General features: G+C 52.7%; 1 protein-coding gene across 2 annotated transcripts in view; it reads left to right on the forward strand.

The window, feature by feature from the left end:
- Cpped1 (calcineurin like phosphoesterase domain containing 1) overlaps window positions 1–7,463 on the forward strand; it is a 62,623-nt gene that overhangs the window by 36,542 nt on the left and 18,618 nt on the right. The window lies entirely within an intron of this gene.

A 7,463-nucleotide genomic window follows, 5' to 3' on the forward strand; every position in this document is an offset into this window, starting at 1 on the left:
ATGCGCTTCCTGTGGATTTCGTCCCCTGACAGACTTGTTCCGTGCTTTCTTGCAGAGATAACTCACAGCCAGGAGTGTGACCACATGCAGTCTCCTGAGGCCTCGGGTGTGTCAACGGGGAGGCTCGGGTAGTATGGGGGAAGTCCAGATAGTCTTTCCCCTCTGCTAGCAAAACAACTTCCCTTTCAGACTCTCGGAGCACCTGGCACACACCCTCTTCATGCAGTGAATGGCCACTGAGGGCCCCAGGGAAGGCACCCCGGGAGGCAGTCCACTGTTGCCTGGAGGAGGTGTAAACACTCAGCACTAACTCCACCTTCTTTCTTTTTCTTTCTTGTCCCCCTCCCTCCCTCCCGCCCATGGTCCTTTCTTCTCCCCCCCCCTTCCTTTAGGGTGGGGTGGCACTCATGATTGAGCCAGCACTTCATGCTTGCCCCCCTGCCTGAACCACATCGTGCAGTCCAATTCTTTCCTTTACCGTGTGCCTTCCAAACAGGGTCTTGTGCTTGGGCCCAGACCCTCCTGCCTCCCTCTCCCAAAGTGGCCAGCTCAGCAGCATATCTTTTACAATTAGCGACGTGAACTTTCCCATATTGTTTTAAATGAGCACCTGTAATTTTTTTTTTTTAATCATCCCAGAGCAGTTACTGTGCCTGTAATACCTTGGGTTAGAAATCCGCGCCTTCCGGCTCTGGGGTTATTCTGCAGGCCCCCTCCCCCTCCCTCGTGAGCAAATTCTAACTCAGCGGGCTGCTCCGGCCCCAGCTCCGTTCACAGTGCTGGCTGGCTTTGTGCAGTGACAATGTGGCTTAAAGAGATGCCTTCACAGTTATTTAAAGTTTTCTTCTGCAGGTACCATGATGATTTCCATGAGCAGTCTATCCACGTGTTCACTATCATGTCGTCTTGGGCCACAGATGGAAGGTGGTACCTACCGGAGGGCAGGGTGCTGCCTGAGGTGTGGCTGGCCCTGGGCTGAGCAGTGGGCACGGTTCTCTGAGCCCCTGCCCAGACATGGTGCCTGTCCACGCCACACCACGCCCCTCAGCCATGGCCACGCCTGCCTGATTCTCTGGGGCAAACAGATCCATGGTGTCCAACTTTCTCTCCAAATTGAGGGGCAAGCAAGGTCCCCGTTTCAAACCCTGCCCTGAATGGAGCTTCGCGTCTGGTTTGCCTAGGCTGGTGCCCCCCACCTCTCTCTCCACTCACATGTGACGCCGGGGCTCCCTCCACTCACGCAACAGAAAGGGCCTCTAAGGGGGATTTATTATGATTATTGCTGCTGATTTTTTTTTAAGGGACAAAGGATTTATTTTGATTCATTACTACAAAGGATTCTGCTCTCGGTTCCTGAGACCCATGCACTGGACACAACATGACCATAGTGGGAAAATGGAGCAGAGAATTACCACACCTCCTAGCAGACAGGAGGCTGAGGGAAACACTGAAAATGACAGAGAGAAGAGAGGGAGAAGAGTGGAGGGAAAGGGAGGAGTGGAGGGAGGAGGAGAGCAGAAGAGATTCCTGGTAGAGAGCCTTCAAGGGCATACCCCAAATGACCTGTTTCCTCCACCCAGAAGTCTACGAGTGCTCCACAACAGCCCAGCCCACTGCGGACAAAGTTTTAAAAGCAGGAGTCTACTGGGAATATTACATTATCAAAACACTAAAACATGAATATATTCTATTATGCTGCTGATTTTTAAGTGCCTGTTTGCAAACCATTCTCAGTGTCTCTGGTGCCATTTATGAGGCAGAACCGTTCTGTCTGGTGATTTAGCCTTGCTGCCGCCCAGCCCGAGACATCACGAGGCCCGCCCGCCCGCCCATCGGCCTGCGGGGACTGCCACCCCGTTGCGTCCTCACTGGAGCCTGTTCTGTTGCCGTGCCAGGCCGTTTTCCTGGCTGAAAGGAGCTGGCGCCGAGCTCAGTGGAGGCGTTGGGAGGGTTTCGCAGAGCTCATGGGGTGGCGCGGCGTGGCGTGGCCGGGCACGGCCTGGCTGGGCGCATCCCCTCCCTCAGCGCAGCCCCTCCCTCAGCCAGAAAAGCTAAGGCCTCACCCATTGGGCCGTGCTGTTTTCTCATTCGCTGATAGGAAAAATACGAGGTGAAAAGCAGACGCGCCTTGTGATGTTGTCTTGTGTACATTGTATAATGTTGGCCTTGAGTATATCTAGCTCTAAAAATGCATGGTTCTCTTTGTGGAGAAAAGCATTCCAAGCCCTGTCCTTGTGGTTTTGTGAGATGGACCGACAGATGGACAGCCGTTCTCTGATGTATCTCATTGGTAGCACAGTGGCACCGGCTGCGTTATCACTGGTAGTTTAAAGCAGGGACCTGGCAGTTTGACTTTGAACAAGGCTCCCTATGGCAGAAGCTGGCGGGTAGCCATGGCAGTAGCCATGGTCACCCGCCGTGGTCTTTGTGGCTGCGACGGAATCCTTTCCCAGACTGGGAATGTCCCAGGCAGCCAGCTTGACTCTGATGGCTTGGAACATTTGAAAGGGAAAGACTTGCAATTGATATTTTAACAGAATCTGACAGCCCCTGACTCCTAGCCAGACACCCTGGGAGGCCGGTCCCTGGGGCTGCCTCAGCCTGACCCAGGTTGTGCATTTGCCTGCTCGATGTGCATCCGCCTTCTGCCCTCCACAAGGTTCCTACCTGGTGCTCTTGTCCCCTGCTCCAGGCTGGGTACCTGCCACTTACTCTGCCAAGAATTTTGTCCTCCCTCCTCCTCCCCAGGCATACGCCTCCCTGTCCCAGGCATACGCCTCTCCTTTGCCTGTCAGTTCTGGCAAGGTGGATGTTGTTCTTGTTCAGCAATTAGTCTCAGAAGAGTAGATAACTTGCCTGTGCTTACGCCCCTCTGGAAAGGGCAAGACCAAGACCCCAGCCCTCACCTGCCTGGCCCCCCGGGCCCAGCCCGTCACCCTCCCAGGGCCCTCTTGCCTCCCTCACCAACCTCTCAACCCCTCACTGTGAGCATGAGAAAGTTTGTCCTCTGTTGCTTTTCTACCAGGGGTCGTGGCAGTTCTGCTGCACTATAGCTTTGCACTAAACAAGGTTTGGCAAAGTAGTTTACTAAAAATACCGCAGCTGAAAGACAGTAATGCAGTTACCATGTGGGGTGATTTTTATATTTGGGAGCTAACGAAGTGCCATTCATTTTCTGAGTTGGTTTTCAGTGCCGTGTTTACCCAGTAGTTCATCTATACTCTTAAGGCCCTCAATAATGCACGTAATTATTTCCTGTGGTGGGGCAGGGGTAGGGGAGCACTCTGCTGGGAGCTTGGGCCCTTAATGGTGCCCGGAAAATCCCAGCACTCTTGTTCAGAAGAGGGGAAACACTCATCACCTATATCCCTCTCCACAGCTTCTGGTCGGGCCTTTTGAAAGCTAAAATAGTAAGCGACATTTCATCCCTGCTGCATGTTCCCATAATGGACCTTGGGGTGGGTGTGTGTGTGTGTGTGTGTGATCATAAAAGTAATAGATGTGCAATTGAAAGAAATTTGGGAAGCAAAATAAAAAAACAACACCATCACTTGTAATTCTCTACCACCCAGAGGCAAGAACCAATAATGTTTTTAGCATATTTCATTCTTATCTTTTTTTTTTTTTTGCATAGCTGGATTCACACACTATTTGCAGCTTCTGTGCAGCAGCATTCAGTGTAAACAAGCCTCCTCATCCCAGTGAGGCACACTGAGGACAGAATGGCTGCACAGTCATTGGTGGGGAACAGCCCGTCCTTCACTGGCTGTGCTCAGGGCGCCCCTGGACATGGTCCTGAGATTCACAAGGTGGGCCTCAAGTCATCCCAACGCAAACACCATGCTAACACGTCATCTGCCAGCACCACACACATACCTGTAATCTTGGCACTTAGGAGGCCGAGGTGGGAGGATTTTAAGTTTGAGGCCAGCCTGGGCTACATGGTAAGACCTTGTCACATGCTTAGTCACGAGAGGCACGAGTCATGTGTTCACTTTGTCCCTGTGGAGTAGGCTTGGAGGATTGCAGTTCAGAACCAGCCCAGGCAAGAAGGTCTGGCAAGACTCTAATTAACCACCAAAAAGCCCGACTCAGAGGTGTGGCTCCACTGGTAGAGCACCAGCTGTGAACAGGAAAGCTGAGAAAGCACAAGGCCCTGAGTTAAAGGCCCCTCCCCCCCCACACACACAAGTGCACACTGCATTCTCCACACTTGCAGGCTGGTGTCCCTGACAGAGAATGAATTCCAAGAAGACAAAGTCACTCAAGGGTTGCCTCCAGCTGGCCCCTGCCACCACTCCACAGCTGACCACCACTGTGGTGCCCTTGGAGCCCTTTGTTGTCCCGCTCCTGTTATTTTCTTCTTAAGGTACTGTGTCCCTTGTCACTGCAGTCTCCCCTGAGCCACTTACAACTGCTACATTCAGTCTAGAAGAGCTCTGAGCAGTACATGCCCCTCAGCCAGTTTGGCATGGTGGCATATATCTGTAATCCCTGGGGGGGTGGGTACAGAGGGGGGCTGGGGGTAGAGGCCAGCCTGGACTGGGTAGCTTCATCCTGTCTCAAGCAGAGAGCAGAGTCACCAATGCTTGTTGGAAAGCTCAGCCCTGGGCAAGCCTGGCCCTGCTCAGAACCCTCCAGGGTCTGCCCACCGCCCTGGGAACTCGGGCCAGTCCCTGTGTGGCCTCCAGGCCCTGCCTGCTGCCCCGCCACCACGCACTGCCCCGGACCCAGAAGCCACCAGGCTTTGTTTATGGAAATCATCAGGCAGTGCTCTCTATAGGGTACAAAAGTGCTGTTTGATAGTAGGCGAGAACAGAATTACTATTTAATTTTTTGCCTTTTTAGTTTAATGTTCCATCTGTGTCCACATTGCGAGCATGCATACTGTTATTTTGTTCTGCCTCTCTCGACTGTTGTAGAAATGGAATCACACAGACCAGACAGGTGAGGCTTGAGTATTCTGCATGGCAAGGCCTTGGTTACTGCTGTGTAGTATTCCACCCAGTGAACAGATCATCAGACTTACCCATTCCACTGTTGGTGGGTATCCACTTTTTCTGTCTGGGGACAGAACAAAGCTGTTCCTGTCATCTAGCCCCATGCACTCGACTTTGGGTGTGTTTGGAGAAGCAGGATTCCTGGATCCTTGGAATGTTGTCTTTGGTAATTATCGCCAGAGAACTCTGAATGGTTGTGCCAATCCAATGCTAGTGACTTGTCTCCGGCCAGCCAGGCCCACCTACTTTCTGCTTTCTGAATTCCGTGGTTGGCTCCTTTCCCCCGTGGCTTTGTCTTGGGGTGGGTGGGGGCCGTCTTTACAGAGCAGAGCTAGGATGTGTGTGCTATCCACCATCTTTGCTGGAAGCCTTATGGGACCCCAGGATGGCTTCAGTTCTCTGAGTTCCAGGAAACAGAATTGCCCTGTGTTTCCTCAGAGCCAGTTCCTTGTAATAGCTTTATAAAAGCAGGAGGTTTGTGCTCCCAGCCTCTGGCTACCCCAGAGATTGCTTCCGTGTTCTGCATGGCCAACAAAATGACAAGATAATTTCCATTCCATGTCTTTATCAGATGCAGCGATTAATAACAGCACAAATTAAAGTCTTCGTCTGGTAGGCCGTTTCTGTTCAGTCTGTGTCCCTGAGTTCACAGAACTCTGAGGACACTGCTATGTCGACTTTGTAAGCTGAGTAATCACAAGTCTAGACATGTTTGGGGGCCCCCACTGGTGACCTCGAAATTTCCCAATGGATAACCTTGTCATGTCTGTGCCCAGCTGCTCGTTCCCTGCCCTGACCCCAACTTCCCCACTTAGGAGGGCTGGGGGCACAGCTGGCTCCAGAACGGGAAGTCAGGCTTTCCTGAAGAAACAATGGTATAAAATTGATGTTACACACACATACATGCACACACACAAACACACACACACATACACATGCTTCTCCCAGTGCCGAGATGGTGACATCTCTCCTGGCTACCGCTCTCCTGAGCCGGGACCCCTGCCACAGCCACCGGAAGTGTAGCATCTGGGGAGGAAACACAGGGGTGGCTTTGGCTTCGCAGCCTCCCTGACAGCTCTGAGGCGCTGCCTCACCAGGCCTCCTGGGCAGAGGTGACCACTGGGGTCGGCAGGTCCCCTGGCCAACAGCTGGGATGTCTATCCAAACCATAAGCTATCATCTTCCAGCAGTATCTAGAACGCCTCAGGGAGGACGTTCCTGGCAAGAGGCCGGGCTGTGTATGGTCTAGAGCATGAGAGGGCCACTTGCTCCGGATCATCACCTCAGTGGTTCTGGCCCTCCCTGCACAGTCCTGCCTTGGGGCCTGTGGGCCAGCCAGGAGGAGCCGGCAGGAAAGGACTGGCCAACAGAGGGGTAGAAAATCCTCCCATCCTTCCTCCACCCAGCGGGAGCATTTGGTTTTCAATAACTCCTCCCCCCCCCCCCCCCCCCCCCCCCCCCCCGCTTCCTCCTGGCAGGCCTCGTTGATCCCGCTGAGCCTTTCTCAGCTCCTTATTCCTAGCAGGGAAGTCTGCTCTGCCTCCTCCTGAATCGCGTTCCTCCACTTACTAAAGTCGTCCTGTTGCTGATATCACTGGCAGGTGTCCGGGAGAGGATGAGTGTGTCCTCCGCAGCTCTCGTTGGGAGTCCTGGGCCACCAGGAATAGGGGTTACCTCGTTTACTGAGCTGTGTCCTTTCTTTTCTGCTATCGCTTACACTGGTATCTTGTTCTCATTGAAGGGGAAAAACAGCAACAGAACTCAGCTTCTTGGTGGGATACTAAATGGATTCACCACGTTGAAACCTATATGTGGTATCTGTTATTTAGACATCCCCTGTAGGGGAGAGAAAATATTTGGAAGGTGCTCTGCCACTGGAGCCCCAGCCCCACTTCGGGCTTTCTGGGGGTTCTTTGGAGATAAGAGTCTCATGGACTTTCCTGCCCAGACTGGTTTTGAACCGTGATCCTCAGATCTCAGCATCCTGAGTATCTAGGATTACAGGTGCCAGCCACCTGCCCCTGGTTGATGGATGGCTGTTTAGCAGTGGTTCATGGGGGGAAGCTGCCCTGTGTGTACCTGGCTGTCTGGCAAGGGGCTGGCTAGGACAGAGGAAAACCCAGGGGTTTGCTGCTTTTTTCTGTAGGGGTGCATTTCGTAGCTGCTCCCTTCCTCCTTCACCCCAGAGAGGATGACAGATACTGTATTACTGTGAAGGTCTGCACTTGGTTGGTGTCGGCTGTTTCTGGGTGTTTGCCTCTATTTCTTTTGACATCGATGCTAAGGGAATCATTGTGGTGATTTTCTCTTCAGAAGTCACAGCTGTAATTTGGAAAGGAATGGCCGCAGTGTGGCCCCCTGTGCTCTTGGAAATGAAGTCGCACCTAGGAATCGTCAGTCAGCAATCAATCGTAGCACATTAAAGTCCTCCAGAAGCCTTGTGGCTAAGAATTCATCTCCACG

This window comes from Perognathus longimembris, chromosome 23 (genome assembly GCF_023159225.1).
Source record: "Perognathus longimembris pacificus isolate PPM17 chromosome 23, ASM2315922v1, whole genome shotgun sequence".
Classification (NCBI taxonomy): domain Eukaryota; kingdom Metazoa; phylum Chordata; class Mammalia; order Rodentia; family Heteromyidae; genus Perognathus; species Perognathus longimembris.